The sequence below is a fragment of the Grus americana genome, chromosome 20 (assembly GCF_028858705.1).
Source record: "Grus americana isolate bGruAme1 chromosome 20, bGruAme1.mat, whole genome shotgun sequence".
NCBI classification, from domain to species: Eukaryota; Metazoa; Chordata; class Aves; order Gruiformes; family Gruidae; genus Grus; species Grus americana.
The window spans coordinates 10077838-10092903 of NC_072871.1; positions in this window are offsets into that span (position 1 = coordinate 10077838).

Sequence of the window (15066 nt, forward strand, 5' to 3'; positions counted from 1 at the left end):
AATGGAGCTGTACTTGTCTAGAAAATACGAGAAATATGTCATCGTTTCAAGTGAGTGCTGCAATATTCATGTTGCACAGTTGGTCTGGAGTTGGTGGAATGGCAGCTAAAGCTCTCTGGAAGAAATAAATCCAGACAGAATTAGCAGACCCAGAGACAATAAAGGCAATAAAGTGTTATGTGAGAAGTAGCTGAGAGCTCTGGAGAGCCAAAATTCGATCCCATCCAAAAGCAGATTTAGTCTTGGATTGTCAGAAGCAGTTGGTACTGCTGAGGCCCCGACCCAGAACTGTGTCTCGGGGGTCTGTACGCTGATAATGCACTGTGCGGCATCTCCCAGGGGTCAGTCCGGAGATTTTCTTTCCTCTTTTCCCAGATGCGAAGGAATCCCATCCCTTTCTGCAACTATTCCTGGTGTGCCGGGCTCAGACATCAGCTCCCAGAGCCCACGAGAGGGAGCAAAATCCCCCTCCGCAAATTCCCTGCTAGCAGCTGCTCCTTTTGGGGACAGCGTGAACAACTTTCCCCTTCCACAAGCGTGGCCCTGGAGCTGTGGGCTGTCTGCTGGAGCTAACACGAGTGGAAGGTGCAGGTCCAGTGGGGTAATCCCAAGTCCTGCCCTTGCGAAGGGCCAAGCGGGGAGCCCTGGCTCCAGCCAGCCACTGTTCCAGGCCAAGCCCCAGCGCGCCGACACGTCCCGGCCAGTGAATCCGCCCTACGTGGGCCTCGGTGCTGGGCGCCCTGCCCAGGCAGAACCACTCTTTTCTTCTGATTACCGGCGTTAATTTGCTTGCTGCAACTTTTCCTGCTTCATGGGGGGAGCTGGAAGTCTGGACACCGACTCGGGAAGTCGATTCTTGGTGACCCTGGCAGCCACCCGGGGTGGGGGAGAGCAACAGTAACGTTTTGCTGGGAGATAGTTTAAAACATTGGTGATTTCACGGCAGGCTAAATTCAGTTGTGAGCTCTTAGTGTGGGGAGGATGCGTAAAGGGGGCTCTTAGCAGTTGCTACTGCGAGAGGAAGCAATATTTGGAGATGAATCTGGAGCTGAGGTAGAAAAAAAGGAGATTTCTGCTTTCTGGCCATATCTTGCGTCAAAACAGTGCTTGCCTAACACAAGTGGAATACTTTATTTTCATGCTTTGAATGCAGCTCCTGTGTGCTTGATAAAATGTACCCATAAAATTGCAAATACAAGGCAATTTGACTACTGATGGCTAATGCATCACAACGGCTAAGGAAATGTGAGCATTTAAAAATACCCCATTTAAACGTCAGGCAGTACCTCCCTTACTTGCACTATAGCAGAATAAATAAACAATATGTGTGTATTATGTTAATATTGTCCAAAGCCAAAAGAGCGAGTGCTCAATGTGTTACTTGCTTTTTATGACTGATCCATTATGGCCAGAGACCAATGTGTGAACCAGGAAAGGGGGAAATCAGCAGCTCTTTTCCTTTGAGAAACGGCTCCTTTTGTTTCGCCTCTCCAGGTGAATTATTTCCCATGATGGCATCTAGCAGCAGGAACCTCCTGCGATACTGAGAATTGAGACCGGTCCCAGGGAAGATGGTTGCAAAACTCCATTGAGTTGATGATTGCGTTGGCCTGGGGGCTACCCCGCATTTTGGGGGGGGGGGGGAGCAGACCAGGGAAGGGGGGACAGAGCCCACCCACAGTCAGACCCCCCCCGCGTAGAGCCACGGGCTCGCTGGGCTGTACTTGGGGAGCGGAGTACCAGTAAGCGTTGACTCCTGCAGGAACCAAGGAGGGGTGTGGGAGCAGGCGCTGCTGCCCAGGGTCTCCTTTGGTACAAATTAGAGGAGTTTTGGAACGGTTCTAACGTCTGCAAGTTGGCTGTGGCCCTCTGGGGAGGACGCGGGTCCGAGGGGGGCTCGACACGGGGCGCTGGCTGTGCCCCTCCTGGGCCGATCGCTTCCCTTGCCAGGACTCCAAGGAGCTCGTTCCAGAGCAACCAGCGCTGGCGAAGCGGGGACATCCAGCTCAGGGAAATCCACACCAGCAAACCAATAATCTCTTTTAAATTGTCTGAGAGTGGGAGGAATAAAAGAGAGTGAAAATTATGCCCTTCCCCCCCCTCCACTCACCCCCCCCAGCTTTTCCTGGGCAATCTCAGAATTTATTGAGACAACTCCTGTGGGATGCTACATCATGTCATCCAAGACTTGTGTATCGACTCTCTTTTCCTGCTGCTGCTGAGTGAAGAAATATGATAGCGGGAGGGATAATGAAGCAGACATGTTTTCTTCAAATCAACCCGATTCTCTCTTAAGATGGGATAAAAGGGTAAAGAACTTTCCCTTCGCGATATTTTTCTCAGTAATGTGTTTTGACAATTTAATTTAGAAGTCATAGAGTAGCGAAGACAAAGTCACCCGGTGGGTGGACATCGGAGAGTTGGGTTGCCTTTGTGATGAATTGGTGATAGTACAGAGATGACAAAACAACACAGGGGGACAAGAAGGAGGCTGGCAGCACTGTCGGCAACACGCACAGGATAAATTGAACACTACACTTCATCCAGGATCTTCAATAGTCCCAGGCATCCCGATATAATTTATGAATTGCAATTAGCATTTTATTATGGCTCGTGCTCGAGCTGCGTACCTATCACTTTAGTTCAGGTTTTGCTAGAGTTGCAGAGCGAAGTTTTTGTAAGTTTACCTGTTTATTTAAATTAAAGCAATAAAAATGCTGAAGAGGTTGCTTTCCTGTTTTCAAGCTGCAGAGAGTGTGGATTTCTGGCAGAGGCTTCTTGGGGTGCTGGCTCATGTCCTGATGCTTTGAGGCCGATGGATCCCAGATTAATTTCTCTTTTTCTGAGATGTGGAAACTTCTGTCTCTTGCCCCTTAGCAACTTCCCCAGGCAGACGGAGGAGGAGCAAGCACTTCTCCTGCTCCCCTCTCCATCCCAGCTGGGGAAGCAGAAGGATGCTGCTTCCCCTTCCCTGCAAACAGGATGATCTTCAGAAACTTTCAAAAAAAGGATGTCTTAAGCTGGAAACTGGAAAAACTTGTGGGCAATATCCGCCGGGCTGTAACTGCCGGCACTGGTTCAGGACCCGCAGCACCCCGGGGCCGTGGTCGGGCAGGAGGGTGCCCAGCCGGGGCTGCCCGTCTCCCCCAGGACATCTCTGCCCCGTCCAGCTTCGCCTGCAGCGGCTGCGGCTGGTACCCCAGCGCGGAGACACGCACATCTCTTGTACAATTTAACTCCGGAATCACTCTGCAAGGCCCCTGACTGTGCTCCAAACGATTCTGTAGGTTGTTATAAATATACAAAGCTTTTTGTGAGGATATTCATGAAATTCTATCACCGCTTACCCTGGCTGGTAATGGCCTTGTTTATGTATGGGCTCTGTACCTGGCTTTGCAGCCTCTCCAAACACAATTCTATTACCGTGTTTAACTGCTCTATCAGTGTAGCACTTAGCGCGCTCTGCTTTCCTGCACAGCTCCGTAATGGCCAGGGAAGGCATTAGGCGCTGCAGTTTGTGAGTATTCAAAAGAAAGTTCAAATCTCACAATGTCTTTATTTTAAAATTCATGGAATTTCTAAGTACCAACTTCTAAGCCATGACCAAATAGTCATTTCTTTCTTAAAGAGCCTTTTATTTTCCCCTCTTCCCCCCCCCACCAGTTAACCAGCTTTGCGGGACCTGCAGCTCTGCGGATGCTCGTCCCTGCCCGTCCCACCGCATGGGTCCCCGCCACCCTCCCGGTCCCCACCAGCTCTTTTCTCCCTGGAGCAGCCGCAGTGCCGCTCTGCCCACATCAGCCAGGGGGGCATCGCTGTGGGGCACTGGGGGGGGTCACTTTGGGGCTTTGCACGGGACATGGGACACCCCCATGCCCTTCCCGAGGAGTGCTGGGTTGGGCCAGCGGCCAAGGCAGCTGAGACAAGGGGGGGAAAAGAGAGTTAGAAATCAGGGGGGTATTTAAAAGGATGTGGCGGTACCTGCGCGGGAAGGGCGGCAGAATCAGGCCACTGGCGGTGCTGGGGTCGCAGTGGTTGAAATCATCCTTCCAGTCCTTCCTTATAGTCGGCATTTTGCTTTTTGGTACTGCATGGAGCCACTTCACAGATTTCTTTCCTAAAAGGAAAAGAAAAACCTTTCAACTTTAAATATAAAGTCCCACTTCCCACGCACGCCGGCAGTGAACGGTGAATACCCACGTCCGCCCGCCGCCGCCTCATCCATCAGGTGCTGTTTTACCCGCGACCGTCACCGCTGCGTCTGGGTGGCAGGAGGCAGCCGGGAGGATTTGCCTCCTCTTTCCAGCTGATCCAGAGCGTTTTCTCGTTTCCTCGTACGTTTTGGCAGAATGTCACAATTTAATTGTTGGAAACAAGAGCAGGAAATATTAGCAGCACTGGCACAATAGGATTTTAATTTAGCTTCAGGATAGAAATGGGTCTCTAGCAGAGTGCCAGGCTCCAGGATTGCCTGCGAGTACGAGGAGCCTGGAGTTTGCCTAATAGTTTGCACAACTGGGGTAATTCCGTAGGTATGTGAGGGACTTAATTGGGCTCGTGCTTGAACATCCTCGTAATGCGAGGCACACTGCGTGCTCTGAGCATTATTATTAAACAGCCCATTTCACTTTTTAATGATCGTCTTGGATCACCGTAACAGCGATCAGCAAATAATCCTGGACAAATAAACATCTGTCTTCAGCGTTTCCCCAGCCGGAGCTGCCGCTGGGCTCCCAGCCCGGCTGACACGGGGGTTCAGCCAAGCCCCCAGCCCCGTGGGAGCTCCACGTGCCCCCCCCGCTCTGCCCAGCACCCTTTGTCGGGCCCGGGGTGGGGGGCTCAGGGATCGAGGTTAGTGCTCAGCAGCACGGTACCCCACGTTTGGGACATCGATGTCTGCCCCAAACGCCGCCGGGCTGCGCACGCAGGAGGCATGTCGCCGCCCGCCTTGACATTGAGGTAAAATATGGGGCATCACTAAATTATTCAGTTGGTGAGAGGGGCTCTCAGGATGGTGTGTTGCTCTTCTGCAGTGTAATTAATAGTCTTTAGATTAAATATGAAATCATTCCTAGTCATTAATAATTTAGCCGCAGCGTGGCGATCTTTAGAGAGCAGCAGCATTTCATATTCTTCTCAAGTACGTCGCCTGAAACGCTTTGGGGGAAGCCGGCCGCCCTTTCATCCATCTCAATTACAATTGCTGGCTGCTCATTTCCTTCTCGAACATTGTTTTACGAAGGTTTAAAACTCTTCTGCTCCCGCTTTTCTTAAGTTGGTGCTTAATAGCATCAGCGTGTCCTGGAAACGAGGGGCCAGTGCTCTACATCAACAGCGACCAGGCGTAGAGCCGAGGGGCAGACCCGCAGCGCTCCCCACGGTGTCCGGGCTCGAGCCCTGGCAGGCGCCGTGACAGTTTTTGGGTTGAATTTAGCTCAAACGCAGCTTCCACCGTCCTCACCGTGGGACGGACCAGCCGCGGGCCCCGAGAGAGGTCTGAGCGTGCCGCCGGTCCTTGCCGACATCGCAGAGGGAGGGGAGGGATGAGAAGGGCTTCCTGTGCCCGAGGTGCCTGCGCTGCCGCCCTGCCGTAGCTTTTGCCGCGGGGTTGGTGACCTGGGCCACGGCCGACCCGCCAGCACCAGTCCCAGCTCCGCAGCACAATAACCCGGTCCCTACAATCTCCAGAAAACAGGAGCCGACCCCCCTTTCCTCCGTCTCTTCCAGCCCCCAGGCCCCGCCGTGCTTTTTACGGGCAGGACGGAGATGGCGGTTTTTGCTAATGCTGACAAGTACCATAATTTAGCTTTACGCCAGCACTAAAACTGGAAAAAAAAAATGCATGTCCTGGGACATCTGTGACACAGTTGCAGCTGACGGCGGATTTATGTGCAGCTCCCAGCAAGGAAAGCACCCCGGCACATACGCAGAGGTGTAGCAGCCCCGCTCCTCCGCCCCCGAACCGGCTCCGACCTTGTCGGTGAAACACTTTCAACCGGCTGTCCCGCTGCAGTTCCCATGCAGACCCTTCCTTCCCTGTGGGGACAAACCCCTGCTTCGCCTCAGCCCAGCGCAAGCAACGGGAAAGGCGGGGAAAAGCCCATCCGTGTCCTCCTGCCACGCTGGTGGGCTCCGAGGGGTGCGCCGGACCGGGCCGTGGGTGCTCCGGAGAGAGCGGGGATGCTCAAGAGCAGGAAAAAGCAGCGGTCTGGGCAGAAGCACGGCTAAATCCCCCCGCCATGCCATCCCAGCTCGGCTGCAAAAGGCCACCCGTAGCAGGAGGAGCCCCGGGGTGCCGGGTTGGGGCTGTGCCAGCTGCCGGCAGCGGCCCCGGAAGGACCTCGCCTTTTGCCGAGCGCTGTAATTCCTGTTTCCAAACAGCAAACAAATGTTAGACAGCTGCTGCAGTAAAATTTGAAATCAAAGCCAAGTCCCCCGGGGGTGCCGGCAGCGGCCGGGGCGAGGAGGGGGTGAAGGGGCAGGATGAGGCCGACCCCGGCGCGGGGCAGAGAGAACGCGGCCGTGGGCTCTGCGGGGCGACGGCAGCGGCTCCGAGGGGTCCCGGCGAGTCCCACGGCCCCGGCAAACGTGGGCACTAAATGTCACGTCTCCCAGGGAGCCCCAACCAACCGCGCGGCTGCCGTAACCTTTACGGAGCCCCCGATTCGCGCGTGAGCCGTTACACCAGGGTACCCTGTTTGCACACCTGGCGGTGGTTGCAGCAGGTTCCATGCCTTTGTGCCTCCCCACAGCTTCCTCTGATGGCTCAATGGCTGCCGAAGGCCGAATGCTGCCGGCTGCGACGCGCGCCCGCGCTGGTGGGGGGGGGGGTGTGGGGGTGCGGGGGTGTCCCCAGCAGCGTGTGGGGATGTGTGGGTGGGAGTGTGTGTCCCCCCAACAGTGTGTCTGGGGGATATGTGTGTGTGTCCCCAGCAGCGTGTGGGGATGTGTGGGTGGGAGTGTGTGTCCCCAGCAGTGTGTCTGGGGGATGTGTGTGTGTGTCCCCAGCAGTGTGTCTGGGGAGGTGTGTGTCCCCCCAGCAGTGTGTCTGGGGGGTGTGTGTGTGTGTCCCCAGCAGTGTGTCTGGGGGGTGTGTGTGTGTGTCCCCAGCAGCGTGTGGGGATGTGTGGGTGTGTGTCCCCAGCAGTGTGTCTGGGGGGTGTGTGTGTGTGTCCCCAGCAGCGTGTGGGGATGTGTGGGTGTGTGTCCCCCCAGCAGTGTGTCTGGGGGGTGTGTGTGTGTGTCCCCAGCAGCGTGTGGGGATGTGTGGGTGTGTGTCCCCAGCAGTGTGTCTGGGGGGTGTGTGTGTGTGTGTCCAGCAGTGTGTCTGGGGAGGTGTGTGTCCCCCCAGCAGTGTGTCTGGGGGGTGTGTGTCCCCCCAGCAGTGTGTCTGGGGGGTGTGTGTCCCCCCAGCAGTGTGTCTGGGGGGTGTGTGTCCCCAGCAGTGTGTCTGGGGGGTGTGTGTCCCCAGCAGCGTGTCTGGGGGGTGTGTGTGTGTGTCCCCAGCAGCGTGTGGGGATGTGTGTGTGTGTGTGTGTGTCCCAGCAGCGTGTCTGGGGGGGGTGTGTCCCCCAGCAGCATCCCCCGGGGTGGCCTGGAGCCGCTTGGGCACGGAGGGGCTTGGCCAAAAGTGCGGGACTGGCCCCAAAGTGCTGCTCTTCCGTGGGAGGACGTTGGGCGATGGGGGCAAAGGGGCAGCGAGAGGCCAGACACAGCTCAGGGCTCCAACAGCCTCCGGCGGAGCCCCGCGCTATCCGGCCCCCTCCCAGGAGGGGCTGACCCCCAAATCCCCTGGCAGTCCCGCTCCCCAGTAACGGGATCCCCACATCCTACGGGGAGAGCGGCCAGGGCGATGGGCGACGGCACCGAGCTGGTGCTGGCGAGGAGGGGACGGTGCTGGGGCTGGATCCATCCCCAAGTCACCCCAAGGGTGCTGGTGTCCCCCCACCGTGACCAGGGCACGGGGCAGGGGGGCTGGTGAGACCCCCCCCGGCATCCTCCCCGCCGGGCTGTCGGGCGGTACCCGAGCGGTGATTGCTAATTAAACGGGAGACAGAACCGGGCAGGGGTTGCAGAGCGGATTACCAAGACCCGTTTCATTTTGGGGACCCAGTCGGCGCTAGCCCTTCTGCGCGGTACCGCGGGGTGTAAAAATAGGACCGTAAGGGAGCATATTAATGAATATGGAAACCTTCTTTTCTGGTATTGCGCACTCATAAATGAATCCACTTTATAGAGCCATAGCAGGGAGGAAATGACTATTCGGGGCCTGATTTATCTGCTCAAATGCTTTGTAGTACTTCAGATTAATAAAAATATTTAATAAAGAATCAAGATGGTTTATCTGTAATGCAAAGAGAATCACATCCCCTGTATTTTTATTACTGAAAAATTGGAAGCGGGAAGAAATAATGATATAAGCTACTGTATAAATGACAAAAATACCCATTCTAGTTATATGCATTGCTGTACAATCTTTTTCTATCCTATAAACATAATATATTCTTATGCCTATTCCAACTGATTCAGTAGTCATATGCTGCATTGTGCAGTTTAATACCATCCCGTCCTCAACAGCTCTGGCAAGTGATTAAATAAGAAATAAATTTTGCTGTCATTGCATTTAAAATCAAATCAAGGATCATTTGTTACCCCAAACGAACCAGTTATCCTTCTCTGCTCGTAAGTAGGCTGCTGTTTGCTGAAGCATTTAGAAATGTATATATAGTAAACTCTTTGCATAATGGCTTGTACTGTAATATGATCTTTATGAGCCTGCCGCTCCGGAGACACTCGGAAGAACCAATAAACAGTACATTGCTTTTTTAATTTAAAGTTATAGGTATGGAGACATTTCATATTCTCCTTGTATTCATCTGAGCCTCGCTGGCCGTGCCGCGGGGCCAAAACTCCTCGTCCCACCCCTGCCCAACCTCTGGAGCATCGGGGGGCCCCGGCACCGCCGAGCCCCAACCATCCACCCGGGAACGCGCCCGGGAAGGAGACCCAGACTGTCCCATTCGCCGAGTGCATTAATTTTAACGTCACCGCCTTGTTAAATGGCCCCTCGTGCTGGAATGTGTAATATAAACTCACAAATTAATTGCGATACCTTCCAAAGCTTCTTTAACTGCTGCTGAAATGAAACCTGGCTAATAACCATAATTTTAAAGTCCATTCTTGTTAGAAGATTGTGTCTGACCAGATTTCTTTTGTTGGCTCATTATTTTAATTTCTTTCCCATCCCACCCTGGGGGTTGCCACTTTTCGACCACCTGCACCCCCTCGGGATTTACGGAGAGCGGCTGCTGTTCCTCACGGGCCTCCTCATCGATGGACGGCCCTGCAAAACGTCGATGAACGATTTGCCTCGTGCTCCAGGTGTGTGACAAGCCCGTGATGGGAACCCCTTTTCCTAGAAAGGAAAAAAAAGATAATTTTCCTTAAAAAAATGACCATTGTAAGAAAAAGGAGGTTGCCCGGGGTGCCCCGCACGGGGTCGGGCATCGCTGCTGGCTCCCAGCCCCTCGCCGTCAGCCCCGCGCCCGCCACGGACCCCGCCAAATCCAGTGGGTAAATTATTTGTTGCAAATTATTTGCTCAGCTTTAATTATCAAGTTTTGGCACCCATTAGTTAAACCGGTTAATTTTATTACAGAGAAAACAACAAATCACAAGGCTGACAATAATGAGGATGAACAGGCATTTAATTATCCTTGTTCTAGACAGAACAATTATTAATTTTAAATTGCAAAAACTCATTTGAAAAGTTTGGAGTCTGGAGAATTATTGCGGGGAGCGTAATATTGCTGCGGGAGATCTACGGTCAGCTGTTTCATTAATACCAGTAAATCAAGCAAATCAATTCCTTCACCAGCCTCTTCCTCCCTTTGTAAAACGCAGGAATAAAACTAATAAACGTTGGTGCTGGGCTTCGTCGTTACAGAGGGCTGGTGGCCCCGGGACAAGGCTGGTCTGGAGTCCTTCTCCCAAGTGCCGTGCTCGTGCCGGACCCGGAGGTGTTTGCATCCCCTCTCTAACGGCATTTTATCCTAAATCAGGGGAAGGGACCCCCCCACAGCTGGCTGGGCAATCCAGCCTCAACAGGCACCCATGGGTGCCCTTTGGCGTGAGCACCGGCCCCCGGCTGCAGAAATCACTGCTCGCCCTGGGCACGATGTCCCCAGGTGGGGACAAGGAAGGTGGGATGTCCCCAGGTGGGATGGTCCCAGGTGAGGATGAGGAAGGTGGGATGTCCCCAGGTGGGATGTCCCAGGTGCGGATGGGGGAAGTGGGATATCCCTAGGTATGATGTCCCCAAGATGGGTGGGATGTCCCCAGGTGAGGATGAGGAAGGTGGGATGTCCCCAGATGCGGATGAGGGAGGTGGGATGTCCCTAGGTATGATGTCCCCAGGATGGGTGGGATGTCCCCAGGTGAGGATGAAGAAGGTGGGATGTCCCCAGGTGCGGATGAGGGAGGTGGGATGTCCCTAGGTATGATGTCCCCAGGATGGGTGGGATGTCCCCAGGTGAGGATGAGGAAGGTGGGATGACCCCAGACGGGACGGGAGCAGAGGGATGGCACTTGCACTCACCAGGGCATGGTGTGGAGGAGCCCCATGACTTTGGGACACTGCAGTTCCCTCTGGTCCTGCCCCGAGCAGCTCAGCGTTGAGGCAACCGATAGGCAAAAGGGAAAAAAAAACCCCAAAAAACAACAACAACAAAAAAAAAGTTGGGAAAAAGAATCTGAAGCTTGAAGAAACAAATGAAGTCTCATCATTTATCCCCAGTGGTCAGTGGCACAGATAACATTTTTCAAAGTGTAATTGCAGTCAATTGTACTTTCCCCCCAGTGCCCGTCAGCTCATCTTAGCTGGCGTGATAAATGTTAGCTTTTAAGCAAGAATGGATTGATTATTAATAGCTTAGATACCAGTTACAGGAACTGCAATAAAACTAGATTTTAATTTCCCTCTCTATTAAGGAATCTCATGTTTCATTCAACGTAGAGAGAAAATAGGGGTTTTTGCAAAGATATTAGATTTACTGCCACTATAAAAGATCATTGATGCACCGAACTCCGGGTTACACTTGACCAGTTTCTCAACAAAAGGCAGCTCGGCAGGTCGCCGCGTCTCCCCTGCGCCCAGCTCGGCCCCCGCCGTGGGAAGGGGCTGGGGGGGGACGCTTTGAGCAGGAACCAGGCGTCGCCTTCAAACCCCCAGCACTTCAGGTGCGCGGTCCTCTGCCCTGCCGGGGAGCTCGCTGTCGGGGGGGGGGGGGGCACAGCACCCCGGGGTGCCCCTACCCATCACTTCCAGCCCAGGGCAGCACTCGGGGCCCCGAAACTCCCCGGTATGGGCGAGCAGAGGGTTTCCACAGCTCTGGTGTGTCGATGGCAGCAGAGCCCGGCGCCGGCTCCTGATCCGCTCTAACCTCCCTCCCGTGCGCTCCTGCTTGCCATCGAAACAAAAATCCCTGCAGAAAATCACTTAATCAGGGAAGGGATGTTTCGGCTGTGATTTGTGTCTAAATCAGGAGAAAAAGCATAAAAGCTGCCTTGACTGAAGAATATAGTTGTGCATTTTAATCTCTTATAACTTACTTTTATGATGTAATTCTGAATTATGTTATTGCATTTGTATTTAGAGAGCACACCAGATGGTGCATGCAGTAACACTTTAAATTAGGGTTTCCCAAATACACATTAAATTTAGATTTAATAAGACAGTTATCACATGGGAATTAAATACCAATTGATTATTTATAAAATATCACAGCTCAGCAAAGTGTGCGACTCAGCCATCCTCTTGCACCGCAGCTGGCGCGGGGGAGACGCACCTTTAGAGAGCGACGGGGGGTCCTGCCCCGGCTCCTCTGGGCACCGCTGGCCACTGGCCTGCCCGGCTGCTTGCCACCTCGTCCACCTCCTCAGCACCTTCTTTTTGGCAGCGGAGGATGGACACGAAGGGCGGGACACTGCCATGCACATGCCCGGCGTGCTGTCTATCCCAAATAACGCCCAAATCGGAGCGGTGACTCCCGGTCCGGTAGCCGGAGGGGGCCCACGGCTTGGCCGATGGCTGCTTCAGACCAGCTTCACCCCTGGGTGCATAAAATCCCACCCCTGACGGCTCCTCCAGCCACATAAACCTGTGCATGTCCCCTTCAGCTGCACACAACCATGCCTATCGCCTGCCTGCACCTACACCGAGCCAGGCACCTACACCGAGCCGGGCACCTACACTGAGCCGTGCGCTACACTGAGCTGTGCACCTACACCGAGCTGTGCACCTACACCGGGCTGTGCACCTACACCGAGCCGTGCACCTACACCGAGCCGTGCACCTACACCGAGCTGTGCACCTACACTGAGCTGTGCACCTACACTGAGCCGTGCACCTACACCGAGCTGTGCACCTACACTGGGCTGTGCACCTACACTGGGCTGTGCACCTACACCGAGCTGTGCACCTACACCGAGCCGGGCACCTACACTGAGCCGTGCGCTGCACTGAGCCGGGCACCTACACCGAGCTGTGCGCTACACCGAGCCATGCACCTACACCGAGCCGGGCACCTACACCGAGCCGTGCGCTACGCCGAGCCGGGCACTACACCGAGCCGGGCACCTACACCGAGCCGGGCACCTACACCGAGCTGTGCACATTGCTTTCAGGCAGGGAGGTGCCTGACACAAACCAGCTCGTCCCCTGAGAGGGTCCCAGTGGCACAGGGGTCCCCGGGGACACGGGCACAGGGTGCCCTGGCACAGGGACCCAGCCCCGGCTCCGTGTCGGGCAGCGATCGCGGCTCAGTCACTGCGCGAGCGGCTTCGTTCTGTGAAAACATTTAAGATCTTTTGCTGCCGCTGATTTATTTTTTTTTATTGTTATTATTATTCAGAACCGCAATATGCTGCTCATATACTCTGGGTAATTTACTTTTCTAATCAAATTGATTTCCATTCAAATGAATTCTCTTGTCCATCTCTATTCCAGTAATGTTATTTTAAGCATAAGCTGTGTCTTGGTACAAATGTATAATCAAACGGGTAGATGCAGAGGGCATTGTGGTACTTCATGGTGAATCAAATAGAAGTGAAATTATAGAAGCTTTTAGGTGCAATAATTTATGTATTGTAACTTCTGGTTGGGCCCAGCGAGTGAGATTACATTCCCCTCCTGGATTTATCTGTCGTCTTGGTTTGTGGCTCGGCATTTCTTCCTTTTTTTTTTTTTTTTTCCCCGTTATGTCCTTGTGTTGAATTAGACTGATCTAATTCCTGTCCCAGGGGGAGCAGAGCTCCGGGGGGGATGAGGCTGGGCGAGGGCTGCCGGCCCTGCGGGACCCTGCCCCACCCGCAAGGACTGGCTCCCACCACCGCGGATTTGGGGTGCCGTCATTGCCCCCAGCCCAGCCCCAGCGCAGGCAGCATCACCCGGGGCCAAAAAAAAAAAATCAAGCGCCCGGCTCACTTAGCCACCCTCCCGCAGCGCATCCCCCCGTTAGCTGCTCGGGGAGCCGCCGCACATTAATTACCCTCGTGCCGGTGGCGGCTTTCCTGCAGGAACGTGTTAATTGCTGCCGCTGGCTGTCGCCGTCCTGGCGCGACCCCGAGGACGTGGCCAGCCGCCACGCTCGCACTCCAACCCATCCCTGTCACCCCCTCCCCATTCCTTCACCAAACCCGGGGCATTATCGTTACTATTTTTATTATTACTCTTAAGCTACCGTACAATAACACTCCGAAGATTCTCCCTGCGGCACTGCTTGCTGGGGCTGATTTATGTGCCGGTGGCAATCTTAATTCAGCGCCGGTGCACCCAAGTCAGCACCGCAGAGCAAGGCGGGCACGACGGCGTGCGTTGGGAATGATGCAGTTCCTACCCTTCACCCTTTATTTGTATTTTCTGTCCTGCACGATATATATCAGCCATCACCAGTGCTGGAGTGCCGCTCCACAGTCTATTATAAAATGGCTTGGTGCAAAAGATGCATATAAATAAGAGAAGCCGTGAAGTGTTCCTCAGCCGCTGGTGCAGGGCGCGCTCGCAGCGGTGATTTATAGCATCTGCTCGATGGGCCTCTCTGACATAAATCTCACACTTCATTCACATGTACGGAGTTAGGGAGAGGGAGCAGCGGCACCCCCAGCACCCATGGGTGCACGCCATCCCCACTGTCTCTCCCTGTGCCACGCTCCTGGCAGCGGTGTCGGGGAAAGGGAGGTGAGCTGGGACGGATCCAGCCGTACCCGGTGTCTCGGCTCTGCCCAGCCCAGCTCTTGCTCCCTCTTTCCCATGGGGCTGAGAACATGGATGGTGCTGGGCTCATGCAGGACCTCAGTGCTGGTGGAGCAGCGTGGTGTTGGGATACTGCAGCCCCCACTGTCTGCTGGCCACCCACCAGCATCCCCCGGCTGCAAAGGCAATGGCCAACACCTTCTGCAAGGACCAACACCTGCAATGGCCAACACCTTCTGCAATGGCCAACACCTTCCGCAAGGACCAACACCTTCCGCAGTGGCCAACACCTTCTGCAATGGCCAACACCTTCTGCAAGGACCAACACCTGCAATGGCCAACACCTTCTGCAATGGCCAACACCTTCTGCAATGGCCAACACCTTCTGCAGTGGCCAACACCTTCTGCAAGGACCAACACCTTCCGCAAGGACCAACACCTTCTGCAATGGCCAACACCTTCTGCAGTGGCCAACACCTTCTGCAAGGACCAACACCTTCTGCAGTGGCCAATGCCATTTGCAATGGCCAACACTGTCAGCACTGGCCAAGGTGGGTACTCCTGGGTACTCCTGCCCGGGGCTGTGCTGCTCCCTGGCCCTCCCGGACACGGTCCTGGCCAGCTGCTTTCAGAGCCTCCTGCTTTCCCCTCCCTCCAGCTCACATTTCGGGACCCCTTCGGCACCCAGCAGCACGTTCCTGGCCCTTTCGGCTCGGCCGTGTTTGGCTGCAGCTGGGCGGCCTCACGTCCCGCGTTGCAGTGGGTGCTGAGCTCCCCTTCGCCCTCCTGGGGTCCCCATCATCAGGAGCTGGTGC